Source organism: Haliotis rufescens, unplaced genomic scaffold (assembly GCF_023055435.1).
Source record: "Haliotis rufescens isolate VD_foot unplaced genomic scaffold, xgHalRufe1.0.p SCAF_97, whole genome shotgun sequence".
Classification (NCBI taxonomy): domain Eukaryota; kingdom Metazoa; phylum Mollusca; class Gastropoda; order Lepetellida; family Haliotidae; genus Haliotis; species Haliotis rufescens.
Genome location: NW_025964391.1, coordinates 404,733 through 420,781, shown reverse-complemented (window position 1 = coordinate 420,781; position 16,049 = coordinate 404,733). Strand labels below are relative to the sequence as shown.

At 40.4% G+C, this 16,049-nt stretch overlaps 1 long non-coding RNA gene across 1 annotated transcript; it reads left to right on the top strand.

The window, feature by feature from the left end:
* The first annotated feature begins 157 nt into the window (after positions 1 to 157).
* On the top strand, positions 158 to 8,728 carry LOC125377718. Its single transcript, XR_007219775.1, has 3 exons — positions 158 to 401; positions 877 to 1,015; positions 8,624 to 8,728. It is a non-coding gene; the product is annotated as an uncharacterized LOC125377718 (long non-coding RNA).
* Positions 8,729 to 16,049: the final 7,321 nt, after the last annotated feature.

The following is a 16,049-nucleotide window of genomic DNA, read 5'->3' as shown; positions in this document are numbered from 1 at the left end:
TATAGTTTGTGTGATTCACGTTAAGAATTTGTTGGACCAATAAGCCTTTTTCACATCTATATCATATACTCCAACACTGTATATAAACTTTTCAAGAGACCCCAAGATAAAACACAGGCTTGGGTAGGTTACAAAGCAAGTAAGACTTCTTCTTACCGAGGGAGGAAAACCACCGGAAGTGGACTGTCTAGGCGGTGACATCAAACTCGCATACAATAATGAGCTATATCGCACAGGTGACACAATAAACGGATTGTAGCTTCGCGGCTCTTTTGACATGTTTGAAGGTTACGCAAAAGAAACTGTGGCAAAGAAGACTCTTATTCAAACGCTGATTTAATATCGCTTTGAAACTTATGATTTTGCAACGTGAAACTAGCGCAGTGAAATTTGTCAGCCAGGTAAAATGTATTACGACCGTTAAATTTTCTAGTCTTCTTTTATCAATAATGGCTATAGCGACTTAGATTTTAAGCATATCTTATTCCCACGAAGTCTGTGTCTCTTGAATTATCTGCACGTTAATTAAAGTTTTCCGTTATCCATGAATTTTTTTCTAAAACAAGTCACTTCAAGAAACTATATTTTAGTGCTATTAAATTATCATGTTTAGAATTAATGGAAAGAAACGCGTTGTTCGAATGTCTGTACACACTGCCACAAATCCCCAGTTATACAAATGTCCACTTAACTAACTCTATAACGTACACGTGCATCTTTGGTTTGGAATCGGAGTGCCAATGACGTCATACAACAAAGAGTTAACATAAATATGCCCAGGACGATCAAGGATGTTGGAGCAGGGAGAGGGAATTGTCCATTTGATTTTCAAGTGAGATATTCAGCTTCAATGTATCCATGGATTTTGATTCACAGATTGCGAGATTTCGACCCCGAGACACATTTCTTGAAATGTCCTCAACCTAAACCCGCGAATTTGATAAGGAATTGCGGGATAGGAAGCAGAATGCCTTTCCACTCAATTGTATTACTTCTGCTGGAGGAAATGTCGAAGGTACGTGTAACGACGGAGTCTTGTCACCACAATCCTCTCACTAATTTGTGCTTCGTGCAAGACGAGTAGAGAGAACGGTATACCGGGTAAATGCTCACGCTGTCATAATTTCGCTCCTCGTGTTCATATTAATTTTAAATGAAATAATGTGTGAGTTTCACCACGTGAAAACTATGTTCAGCCAAAATGAAGCGTTTCCATGTATTTCTTGATGGTTGTGGATCCATTTGTTGTTAATGGATAGTAAGTCATGATATTGTCGCATATCGTCTTCCTTTAATCATTACGGGTTCGATTCCCGACATGGGTACAATGTGTGAAGCCCATTTCTGGTGTCACCCGCCGTGATATTGCTGGAATATTGCTAAAAACGGCGTAAAACCGTACTCACTCACCTTTAATCATTATTGTTTCTTCCGTTGGCTGTTTGGCTGTCTCCAAGTCAATGATCAGAGAGACTCTCTCTTTCTCTCTCTCTCTCTCTCTCTCCCTCTCTCTCTCTCTTTACTTATATATATATATAGATAGATATATATATAGATAGATAGATAGATAGATAGATATATATATATATATATATATATATATATATATATATATATATATATATATATATATATTGGATATTTGGTAAGAGTAATGGATCCTTATATAAGTATTCACAACAATCTGTATAGCTAGGTTCATTCATTCATTCATTCATTCATTCATTCATTCATTCATTCATTGACTTTATTCATAACAAAGACACTACGATATAAAAGAACACTTCATATGCATATGCACCAAGCAGAACATCGCCAATATCTATGTCTATTGCATATATGCGTGTGTGAGTTTGGTTTTTATGCCGCTTTTAGCAATATTCCAGCAATATCACGGCGGGGGACACCAGAAATGTGTTTCACACATTGTACCCTTATTGCATATATGATGCTAACAGGACCAGAGTATGCAGTTGCATATTTAATTCCATAAGTGTTCATATTGTTTACATGCCATTTTGGTGGAATACCAGTAGGTATATAGTGCACGATGTTGATGTGTTTCTATTAGAGGACATTATTGTTACTATATCATAAGTTGTGGCATTTTTCATATACAAGCTGCGATTACCACATCTCAGAACGTACCGTTATTAAGACTTAAGATACATTCTCTAATACACACAACATTCCTGGCAGAAAGCTTCGTCATCATTAGCACTACTTTAAAGAGGATAAACCTGTGGTGGTGTCTGAATACTAGTACCCAATAAAGTTATCACCACTTGAACGTTTTCATAATTTGAAATACTTATATTACTATTATATAACATTCGCAACCTAATAAAGACTTGAGTGATGCATAGAACTTGATAATGCATAACACTTGATGTTTGTCACTAACGCACACTTGAAAAGAATATGACTGTCATAGTGATTCTATAATCAGTATTGATGAAAACATTAACATACAATCACAATCAGAAATATGCAGATGGCTGTCTTTGTCAAATATTGTATTTGAAAAATAAACATCGTATTAAATTTTTTTAACTACTTAAACTTGAGCCCCCTCCCTCGTTACTCTATAATTATTTAACTATCACCTGGCTCTGAAAATTAGCGCTGTCCACAATCCCCTGGCTGTTCTTACGCTACTAATGCTGTCGCGGGAATGAACATTTTCGATTTATCTGCCGACTATCAAAGTTTACCTGGAGTGTTTGACGGAAGATAGCAGTTGTTTGTTGTTGGGCCCTAGAGATTGCGGGAACAAACTTAAGAATAAATAGCCATCGCAATTTCCCCGGCCCATCAGAGTCGGACTGCAGCCTGAATAACACCCGTCACACGGGCACACTCACCGAAACACGTTCTTTTTTTCTGGAGAAATGTGTGATCGGTTAAATATATCAGGATTCATGTATCAATTCATTTCTTTGTTAAAACCTTTTTCAATGGTCTCTTAAGGTTTGTTGTCATAACTATATTCACCAAAGTACTATGTACCACATGGGTAGTCAAAGTAAACTACGTTTATAACAAACACGCTTACAATGAGCTGACGGATATAACGAACTTTTTTTTGTCCCGGTCATTTGTTGTATATATCTTGTATATATGCTTAAAACGAACTTCGGTTATAACGAAATATAACTAGCAGTACCTTTGAGCTTGTTATAACCGTGGTGTGCTGTATAACCAGACGTCCGTTGTTTCTAAATTCCAATTTTAACTAAAATGCCGGGCAAAATAAAGTATACACTTGAACATTGGACTGGACCCAAAAACATGCTAGAATTATCAAAAGGTAACTAGGGCTGAATACAGTCACCGAAACACTTCAAACATAAGTTAAAAACAACAACAACAACTATGATACCCGTATCAAATACATCGCCATCCAATAACCATTTCTTGTTTGTTTCAATTTTATCCATTAATATGGGTGTTTAGTTTCTTTTGCCAGACAGTTTATCTATATATGTCTACCAAATGTATATATATCCATTTTTTAGAATTCTGGCCCAGAAAAGAATATCAGTTTAAGTTTAGATGGAACTACAGAATGAGTGAGTGAGTGAGTAAGATTTAACTCCGCTTGCAACAATGTCAAGAAGAAATTGGGCGTCTCACTTTTAACCATGCATCGGGAATCGAACCCGGGTTGTTGGCATGTAGTATATGTACGTCTGTACCACTCGGATACCACATATGTATGCTTTAACAGTGAAAACAACAAACCGATCACGATGCTGTTCATTGAAAAGAAAAGAAGGGGAGATAACTCTTACTGAAACTGGATAAGCGAGGTGAATGATGGTCTAAAGAAGGTCGGACATTTAAATCTCAGCAAATTGGCAACGTAAATATCGCGAGATTTCATAAATAGACGGACATTCTCGCGTTATTGCAAACACTGACCTGTTGCTCAAATGAACTGTGCGTATTGATGTTTTGTATTTCTGATCATAAATACCACGTCAAGCCTGAAACAACTACAACCGTTAGGTTAGAGAATGATTTCTTTGAACACACCTTTCATCCCGGGGGCTAACATTAAGTGAGTGAGTGAGTTGTGTTTAACGCCGCTTTTAACATTATTCCAGTTATATCACGGCGTGTCAGCTTAATGCGGGAGGAAAGCCCGAAGTGATGCAGGTCTTAGACGTTTACCACTTCGGTGAAACCCACGAACACGGGGATGGTGCTGACAAACCTAGAAACATAATCGGGGCGAACCGGGATTCGAACCCACAATCATAGGTGTCTGGCGTGTCCAAGGGACGCAAATCTGCAGAGCGAATCGCGGCGCCTCTAACGACTGGGCCACCCGTGCCCTCGCTAAAATTAAGATATGTTTTGTTTGACAGGCATTTGAAAGAAATTGACTGATGACAAAGTAGACATGGACATTGTTTATGGATAACAACTTCTTTATTATACTGAAGTAACGATGTTTTAGTATAGATCCTCATAGTCAAGCAAGACTATGTACATCTCATGAGTCATGCGAATATTATCAGTTCACGGATACGCTAAAACAAACGTATGTACGACATGGAGTTCTCATTATTAACAAGGCACTGTGTTTTTGAAAATATATTCGTTAATGGTATAATGTTTCATTTTCCACTAGACTTATAAAATCTCCTTTAAAATGTATTGCTCCACGAGACATATTTATGTTTATTTGCACGTGTTTACACATGCTATATAAACTGTTATCCCATATGTTACGCTATGAGCTCACGCCTCGAAGTTCCTATCAATTAATGGGCTTACAACATTCAGCATCTCTGCTGACTGACAGCCTGGTGTTTATATAACGTTTAAACCGCGACCCCGCCTCAACGCCAAGCCCGGTCAACAGTGCAGCCATTGTTCTAACTTAGTCAGAAAATAACCATCACTCATCGAAGTCGGACCATAATACATTCTGATGTTAGCGGACAAGCTATGTTTACAAGTCATGCAAACACCCTAAACACATATATGCAGTATTATGATAATATTTTCCTTATTTTCTCTCTTTTAGTCCTGCATGACAGACGTCATTAGTACTGGTTAACTAATAGCCTTCGAAATTAGCGCTAGTCCGAGACTGCTCAATTGTTCTGTGGACAAGAACAAAATAATTTTAGTTGTCCTAATTGCTTATAGTCCTCACCAATTGAAATAGACTCACACAACGCCACAATTACTAAACAAAGACGCGTGCTTATTCTTCTAAAGTGAAAAAGACCGCCTACGTGGTCTAGTGTAGAGCGTCCGCCCGGAGAGCGAAAGGTACTGGGTTCGATCCCCGGCCGCATCATACCAAAATACGTTAAAAGATGGTACTTCTTGTTACCCTGCCTGGCGCTCGACATTAAGGGGCTAAAACAAGGAAAGGACTGTCAGTATACTGTGTCTGAGTGGGGTATTCATGTTAAACTGCGCCATGGTATATCAGTGGGCTAGCACTATAAATCCGCATCAGTTCGGACTGGTACAAGCAGACACACACACGTGCATGCACGTCGCTATATAAAAGCAATAATCTTGGACCAATTTCACTTCACCACCTCACCTATAAAGTGAAAACATGCCGCGCCTATGCTTGTCGTAAGAGGCGACTAACGGCATCGGGTGGTCAGACTTGGTTGATGACTTGGTTAATGCATGTCATCCATCCAAATTGTGTGGATCGATGCTCATGATGTAAATCACTGGATTGTCTGGCCCAGACTCAATTATTTACAGACCGCCGTCATATAGCTGGAATATTGCTGAGTGCGCGTTAAACAACAAACAAACCAAAAACACTTTTCAGAGCAATGTCCATTTTCTTAACGATAAACATCATAATTGAGTTTTGATCACGTGGTCAAAACCCGGGTAACAATCGACAGTCAGGTTATATTTAGCAGTGACCATGGTCAATAGCACGAAATACTACATCTACACGTGCATTTCGTTCAGTTCGCGCAGGTTATCTGCTGCTAAATATAGCCTAAATATGGTCACCTGACTCAGTCGGAATGTAACCACGTTCTCAAAACTCATTGATGCTGTTCATCAGTAAGAAAATGACCACACCCTGTACAGTAATTCGACAGCTCATAATTAATTAATACACAGCTTGCATGCCCCATTTTTACCCTTTTCACAACCTGTAAATGTCACATCGTTCTGGAGACGTCAAAGTTTTACCATGTATAATACATAACAGTTAACTTGAAATAATGGCCCAATTAATAATCATTAATAATTGGTATTTATCACAGATCCCGGTGAAATGTCATTGTCATTATGATAAATGGTAGCAAGGCTGAACTGTCGTGAGGTCGATAGCGAATAATCATCATCACTGAGGATATAGCCCATATTTATCACGTGCATTAATGATGGTGTGTGTCTTGGTTGGTTGGTTCAACTTTGTTGGTTTATTGTTTTACGCCGCACCCAGCTCTATGACGGCGGTCTGTAAATAATTGATTCTGGACCAGGCAATCCAGTGATTGATATCACGAGCATCGATCCACGCAATTAGGATCGATGACATGCTTCAACCAAGTCAGCGAGCCTGACCACCCGATCCCATTAGTCGTCTTTTACAACAAGCATAGTCGCCTTTTACGGCAAGAATGGGTTGTTGAAGATCTATTCCACCCGTTTGTCTTGGAACTCTTTGGGTCCATTTCTAAATCAGAGGTAGAAACTGAAGGAAACACGTTGTGTCACGACATTGCAAGTTTTGATAATGACTCATATACGCAATGCTTATGATATAGCCGGGTTCGTTCAGTGGAGTCTTATTTAGCAGATATTTCTCATGAATATGGAATTGGTTTTGTCGCTTGTATTTAATGTATTGAATAGTATTTCATTATATCAGGGAGTCACAGCTTTATGTGGAAGGAAAGCTCGATCTGACGTAGGTCGTAAAGACTGCATACAGATCGGAAGAGACTCATGGTAGGACCTTGGTGTGGACTGAGCAACGATCATAATTGGAGCGAATATGACCCTGACACGAACCACGAGTGGGTCATATCAACGTTTCTGGAGATTTTTTGTGATTATGAAATTAGGTAAACTATTATAAAATTAATTTTTTTTGTAATATATGCCTTTTTGCAACGCGGTCAAATGCAGTACAATGATTTACAGAAGAGAGCAACGGTTAATTCAACAGAATACAACTTTTCTTGTTTTGGCACAAATGAAGGAACTTAACAAAGTTAGCATGAATATGTAGTAAGTATGCAAAGCAAGACGTATTCCGTAATGGTCTGTATGTATAAGACGTTATACTAATAGGTGTGGGGTGGGATGGGTGGAGTAGAGTCATGCATTTTCTTTCTTCATTGTTAGGGGCTGAGATTGTTTTTCTTCTTAAAAGAAAGCTGAGGTTTTCCTATGGCACATTTCAAATTCAACCAATGGAAAGAATGTAATTGTTTTGTCCTTGTTCGCTAAAATGTAATAACTGTACAGATATAGGCGATTTTAAAACAGAACAATGAAAATAGCAGTATAATAAAGCATTTTTATAGAATAAAAGACCATACGTAAGATCCTGCGACGTAAGAAGGTGTTAATTGACATTTATGGACAGCCCTGTGGATTAAGGGTCCTGCCCGGAGGGGGCTTATGGTTAGAGGGGATACGCTGAGTGTTTGTTGTAAACATTAAACAGAAAAAGGAGATACAATTTCTGTGCACTTTGGAAACATATTGATAAAATTAGGTTTTGGATAAATGAAGTTTTAAAGAAACCTATTGAAGTGGGGTTTGCACTAAAAATACCGCTGAACGTCGTCGTGTCTTCAAAAGCGTTTTGAATATAGTGACAATATTGAAAGTATTACAAGTATACAGTAAAATGCATTTCTCCAATCACAAAGATCAGTTTTTGCCTCAGATTGGTCAGGATTAGGACATACTCACTAACATACTCATCACAATATAGAAACAGGTGTCGCGAGACCCTATTGAATCCCTTTTTATAAGCACAATACAGCCATTAGGAAGGTATGTTTCAGACAGGTGCAAGAAATGTTGAAGCAAATATCATTCAACCCAGTTCTTCTGAATGGCGTCATTTCTTAAGTTTGGCCTCATATTATCGCAAATGTGAAGTGAACTTTTCTGGCATCACCTCCCCTCCATACAACCTTCAGAAAAAGACACATCTTTCGAATGATCTAACAATTGCCAACATGCAGTGAAAAAGCTAATGCAAGCCCTTACAACAGCCCCCATCCTTGCACATCCCGACCAAAACAAACCCTTCATCCTCTGAACTGATGCAATAGGTTTCATATCAGGCCAACTTGATTCTCGTGGCATAACTTGTGATGGTGTTGTTACTTCATGTCTTTTGTCAATACAAGTATCGTCCTTGACATTGGTCCACAATACAAGTATCTTCCTTGACATTGGTCCACAATACAAGTATCGTCCTTGACATTGGTCCTGCTCTGTTTGTAGGAACAAACAATGTTGGTTGGTAACGATTCTTTTGCTCGTTAGTTAAGGTTATTGCAATACACTGTTTTCATTTATATATATGTTTATGCTGTATTTTGTTTCTAAGTAAGGGTAAGTGATGCTTAATGATCATTTCACGTTACAGTCAACAACTGTTACCAGTCATATCACAGCGGGACAAGCGGAGTCAATAACCTTGTCCAAGGATACAACACAGTGACTTGCATTGTATGGCCTCTTGAAATGAAAGATTTGAAATGATTATTAATAAATAAGGGTTACAGACATATTGTCTCTCATTGTGATTTCTCTCTATAAAAGATTATGGCTTTGCTTTTTGCTTTTGCTTTGCTTATACCTAGGTAGTAGCAGAGTACGAAATTGAATAATTGAATAGAGATTTAGCTCCAGGGTCTTGGCCCAATTTCCGGTCAAGACGTTGAAATTAGTGTTATGTGAGAAATTGTTTCAGTTTTGTTTGCTTTTACTTCAAGATTGAGATAGCAGACTAACAAAATGCAAATACTTGCATCAAATGTGCCAGACTGAATGATAATTGGCCTGGCCTGGTACCCTGTAAAGGAGAACTGTATGTGAGGTCACATGTTACAATACCATTATACCAGTGAGTGAGTGAGTGAGTCAGCTTTTATACTGTGTTTAATAATATTCCATTAACATCACGACGGGGGACACCGGACACCAAACCTTAGGCGTGACGAGTGAACAATTGAACCACTAGGCTACTCCACCGCCCCGGTATCATTAGGATATGACACAAACCTACATCACTGTAAGATACGCGATTCAATAAATGTAATCCCCGAAATAAATTGCGAGATCTATATGACGTCAATGCTTCTTTGATGAATTAATTCGGTTTAACTCAAATCCCAAAGTGGCCATTCATCCACCACGTTCAATAAACATTCAGACAGTAAACACACTGACCAGCTGTTTATAATAGCAACTGTAGAAGTTTCATTTCTGTGTATTGACCTCCGGGCATAGCACAGAAAAGCGTCGACCCCGACATAATGATGGCAGAAAAGCCACGCTGAGTGTTTTTATTCCCATCGGTAAAACACCTCACCACATAAAAGTAAATCCCATTAATGATTTGCAAAGCAAATGACCGAGGGCAGTATGGTCAAATTTGTCTTCATATTCCTGCCAATAATGCCACACTATCAGGCTCCATTACGCATCCGTCTAGATGTCGTCTGCTTGAGTTTACCAACGTGTGATGACGTTTACATCCGGGAATCTTCGGTACACCAACCGGCCGGCTCGCGATGGTGTTCCACGTGCATTCTGCACATACCACGCCATACTTATATACTCGGGAAGCCGGCGTGTTCGAGGTGAAGTCGTGCGTCGGAAGGCTTGTGGCGACGCCATTTTACACAGCAGACTATAACGCGTCCTGTTCCGCTTGATCAGTCATTCAGGACAGACTGGAGTAGAGTTGGATAGTTCTGATGGAGGTTTAGATTCACTTTCGATTGATTCTTTGCGTCGATGTTTGTGTTTGTTGCTAACAACCGTTACACATTCCACTAACAACTTACATAATCAAACAGCGAGAATGCTTCTGTGGGAAAGCTTTTTTCACGCATCGAAGGGTGTTTGGTCCCTGAATATGCATGAATTTCGCGAAATTGTTCATATCTTTGCATTAGTTTTTTCGCCGCCATATGGCTTGGATATTGCTGAGTGTGGCGTTAAACATCAAACAAACAAAACGAAAGTTATTTACTCTACGTTTTGATTATCGACCCTTGTATCAATTTTATTTTAGCTCCCATAATGTCAAGGCTTTTCGGTTGAACTGAATATATGCATGGTAAGTACATACGCGAAGTGTGTCTGCAGGATAAGCTATAGGAGGTACCTTGCTGTAATAGAATTACCCAAAACCCGATGCATTTACCACTTGTTTGTCAAAAGTCTATTTCCTCATTCAACAGGGAATGAAGTTATTGGCATCCGATCAGGTGTAGGAGAAGTGGTTCCCGCGGCTCTGCAATATACACTCACGAGGCTGCCGTCGAATGGATAATGAATAGTTTATATCACATATGTGATAACTAGAAGACCACGTTACGTCACAGTACCTCCCCCGAGGCGCGAGATAACACTTGCATCAGCACGCATGGATATATTGGATAACGTTACATCATATGAGTCAACATGTGGACACAACACCTATGGTTGTAATGTTACTGTGATAATCCATTATTTGTATAATATCATATTGGATTTCAAGGTATGATTTGAAGCATGTTTGTGCATGCATGTTGTAAGATGTGCTTATACAATTCTGAAGACTTAAGGTATTGCCAGCGAGTGTTTCAGTACTGCAATAAAGAAAGATAATTTCATCCCATATAAGCTGTGCCGAATAGGTCCTCCATGCCCCATGCTTCAGAGCCGACTACCATATTTCCTGAATTAGACCGCCTCCGTGGTCTTGTGGTAGAGCGTCCGCCCGGAGAGCGGAAGGTCCGGGGTTCGTTGAAGGATGGTACTTGTTGTTACACTGTCTGGCGTTCGGCATTAGGGGCTAAAACAAGGACTGGTCGGCTCGGAGACAGTATACTTTGCCCGAGTGGGGTATTCATATTAAACTGCGGCATGGTATCTCAGTGAGCTAGCACTATGAATCGGCATCAGTCCGCACACGCACACACACACGCACACACACACGAACACACACACACGTACTGTACTGGTACAGTTACTGCATACGGTTGTAAAATATAATACCTTCGCTGCAGAGACAAACGGGACCTTAATGGTTTGTTCAGTCAGTATGATCCTCGTGAACATCCGGGTTAGATGCAACCCATGCCGTAAGAGGCGACTAACAGGACCGGGTGATCAGGCTCGCTGACTTGGTTGATGCATGTCATTGTATCCCAAATGGGTAGGTCGATGCTCTTGATGTCGATCACTGGATTGTCTGGTTCAGACTGGATTATTTAAAGACAATCGTTATAAAGCTGGAATATTGCGTGAAACAACAAACAAACAAAGCGTCTGCATGAGAGACAGATTCAGTTAAGTGTTCTCCATCTTGGCAGTCCGCACCATCACACACATCTGCCCCTGCTTATGTCCTACTCGACAGGCCGCACGTGTCGTAATTGACCTCCACCGGTGTCAGTTCTCTAGGAACAGATTCGAGGAGAAAGAAACTGATGGTTGAAGACAATAAACCCGAAGTCTGCTGGGGATTAAGAAGCAGTACTATCCCTCCATTGGAATGCGAAATTGATAATGATATCAAAGCGGAACATGGCGAACCTGTCTGGTCTATTATCTGTAGCCACAGTCAAGCGTGAGTGAGTGAGTTGGGTTTATCGCCGCTTTTCACAACTGTATAGGACGCATGTAATTAATAGACGTGTTACGCATTGCTTCATGGCAGTAAAATTTATGGTGATGATAGAACATGGAAGGTCATGGGGGCAGTCCTGGGATTCGAATCCACGACCCGCGTATCGAAACACAGTAGACCGTAAGATATGGCGATGATTATCGTTATCGCTATGTTGTAGTGCACCTAAATAGCCACGCGCACCTGTTGCAACCCAACTCCGTCTTCACCTCACCTAATGCTACCCCAAACTCGGCCCACCCTCATCTCAAGTAGTATGTATGAATATCAATTTTGTATATCAATCCAGTGGCACTTGCATATACAGGCAAACATGTCCTATTTTCGTTCGCTTTAGGTATTGATTATAATAAATGGCTGATATTAAGTTGAGTAAACGTAAAAAAGGAATGAGTGAGTGAATATTGTTCGTGCCGTTGTCAATGTCACTGCGATCTCTACAGTATTCGAGTCGACGAGGCAAACCATTTACTGCACGCTAGATGTTAATGATACCAGTCAGTTATTATTTCCACCCGGTCCTCACATTAGCCGTCTACCCCGGGTCTGTTGTCACCCCAAATCACTACAAAGGGCCAATGAAGAGAAGAATCCATGCTATATATCCAGACTCTAGTTCCGACGGCGGAAGGTTCTGGCAAGTGAAATGACGATGACCACGGCAGTGAGGCGGACGCGGAAGTATACACGAACACGGATCCATACAAATCCCCCTCCAAGGGGATATCGAGGAACGAGACTCCAGTCAATCTGTCGTGTCTATAGATGTGATGGATCTGAAGCTGCATGGATCAATTACTCCACGATGAAATTCATGATGGAGTAGGGCTCCACGACGCTTACTATAAGGGCTATTGATTAAGTCGTATTCTCGACAGCCCTGTAGTTGCATGTTCAAATTCTTCGTCATTAGATCTTCGCATTTGAAAAGTGATAGGGAGATTTGAGGTCACCTCACAACGGTCAAATTATTAATGTGCTCATTGATTGAAATTCAAAAGTGACGAAGGTCGTATAGGTTGACCATTTTGGCGAATTCCACAAATGTCCGGTATAGTGTTACCGCCCACGAGATAACATGTCGGCAGTTATCTTGAACGTTTTTATAATCTTTAGAGCTATAATCACTCATGATAATATCTGTTAAAAACAACCTGTAACTGGATTGATTATATTGCATGGATTCTCCTTAAAAAGCTTGTTTCTATTTTGAGTTCGTGCCAGGAAGGCGCTTTGTTAATCAGCGCTGTATATGTAGTGTAGAACGGACCCAGGGTAGAGGCAGTGTAGGCAAACACAAAACAGAAGTTGGATGGTGTGTAAAGATAACGCTTCTTTACAAAGTATTTTTTTTTAAAGCCATTTAAGTGTTTCTATGCGGACAAGTACTTCTCTGGTGAAAATACTGTCTTGTCAAACCGTAGAACATAACCTAATAGGCGAATCTAGGATTCAAACCCACGACTGATGCTTATTTGGCCTCGTTTCACGAAGTGATCGTAGCTATAGCTGTCGAGGATTTTGTCATTTGTTAAACTGTGTTAGAGAGGGCAGTGGTAACACCACGTTGCCACTTTGTGGACCCCCCAGGGTGATACCAGGTAAGAACTGGTGCCATAGCAACCTATTGTACGAGATGATTGGTTGATTATGCGACAACTCCATACGGCGTGGATCGTTTCTCGTAATATCAATCACTGGATTGTTTGGTCCAATACGATTGTTTACAGGCCGCCGTCATACAGCTGGAGTTCGGCGTTTAACAACAAACACGTTGTAGGTTCGAATCTCGTGACATAGTGTTGTTACATCAAAAGGACACTCGTGTTATTCTATTTATATGTTTTTTTTAACTGAAATGTACTTTAACCATCTGTTATTGCTAAAGCATGTCATACATGTTGGTAGAACAAACTGACGGTCAATTGGCTAAATATCTTATTCAACACCAAATGTTCTGCAAAATTAATGCCATAAAACAGATGGATACTGCAAATACTTGAGTGAGTATTGAACGGTATTCCAGTTATATGACGGCGTGTCCGCTTACTGTGGGAGGATAGCCCGAAGTGATGCAGGTCTCAAACGTTTCATGAAACCCACGAGCACGGGTATGGTACTGACAAACCGTGAAACATAATCGGGGAGAACCGGCATTCGAATCCATGATCATAGATTCCTGGCGTAGCCAAGGGGTGCAACTCTTCACCGCGAATTTCGGCTCCTGAGACGACTTGACACCCGTGTACCCTAAACTACAAACAAACAAACATCAACAGATGTTATTCTAGTTGGTAGAACAAACCTTTGGTTCAATGGTTAATTATCTTATCGACACCAAGGGCTCTACAAGTGCCATAAAACAGATCGCTGTTGAGGCTGCTGCAAATGAAAGGCGAATTGCGATTTACATCTGAGTGCGATACGTAGCCGGGAAACCGAAGAAAACATTTTGAGCCTGAGAAATGTATGATGCAGCAGAAAGTTTTATTAACGTTTGTCTAATAGAACCGTGCCAACACCGCAATCAGAATCCTTCACTACGCTAACGCGGGCCGAGTACTGGTTACACTCCAAGATCAGAAGAAATAAAATGCAAATTGCAAAACACGAACCACACGTAAACTGTAAACAACAGTGGGGAAACTAGGATGTCGGGCGTGTCGTTTTAAGCGAATGGCTTTAGCTGAACAAATGAAAACATATGAAAAAGATTATTAACCAAACAGAACATTAAATAACACCTTGAGTCGACAACAGTTATCGGGATCCACGGTGTACAGCTAATAAATAATTCCGATGAAAACATTAACCAAGTTAACTCAACATCCCAAGTATTGAAAATTCTACGAGATCCAAATTCACATCAAGACGATTACACTCGATATATACACTGATATAAACGTCATGGATTGAAGATAACTCGCAATCCACTCTTCGTATATAGAAGTGTACTCATGATCTTAACCTCATATCACGGATGCTGGTATTGCAAAGAAACCCTTCTCGAAAGAAACCCATCCACAATCCTCCATCGAGCATCAAAAATAACTCACGCCATTTCTCGAAGAAAATCCTCGATCCAACATTCAGGTCTTGAAAATAACCCACGCCTTAACATTCACGTTTCGGAGATACTCCTCCACCACTACCGCACGAGCCGTATGTCTATGTTAAAGTATGGTAGTTAAGACAGTCGTAGCGCTAAACTCGCTTTATGAAACGGGCCAGTTATTGACACCAGAGTCACATGTGAAACCGAGACATTGTGTCTGTAAACTAAATGTCACCATTAAATTGATAAACATAATAAAATTGAAGTGAGCCGTCAAAACATGGATGGGACTTCAATCAATCTTGCTTGATCTGCGTCAGAGTACCCCGAGTTTGGCAATACCACGGGCATAGAACTAAGACCGATTTGTATACCCTGGCCACTGACAGCATACGTCTTCATTCAGCATTGTCAGACCCGGCTCGGCTCCAAGGCCCAAACACCGACCAACAGATAATGACTCGGCGAGTTGATACACAGCCCATCTCACATGATAAATGTAAAGATCAATTAACTAAATCATCAGTTGACAAGTCTCTCATTTCGAGTCCAAATGCCAAAGAAATGATCATTTCTCCGTTTCTCCTGCCGACCAAATGCGTTGTTTCCCTGGATTTTCAAACTTGCAACTAGTGGCAGAGGAGGATCGATATTCTCTTTCCATATATGGCAGTGACCCACAAGAGGCAGACGACATGGCAGCGTGTGTTCAATCTGTCGGTCAGTGAACCCGTGGTATCTGAGCCCGTGTCTCGGCGGGAGATAGGCTATTCTGATCGATTATCGATTATGATAATCTGAAATAGCACCAGATGGCAGGAATTGGCCAATAGTTCATCACATGTTGAGCAACACTGTGTAACATGTCGATAGATAAAGCAGAACTTCACACAATTCTACTGTGACGGTCGACCCATTATATATCCAAGGGATCGTTTGAATCTCGCACCTGCTTAAACAACTTAAAACAACAACCTATGTGGAATACAAGCAACTCCTTAAACAGACCGAATACCTCCCACCACGAAGGTCAACTTTTTAAAGTTTAATCTTTGTGAATAATTCCTCAGGAATTTTCGCCTGAGAAAATGCCACGATATTAATAAAAGTCCA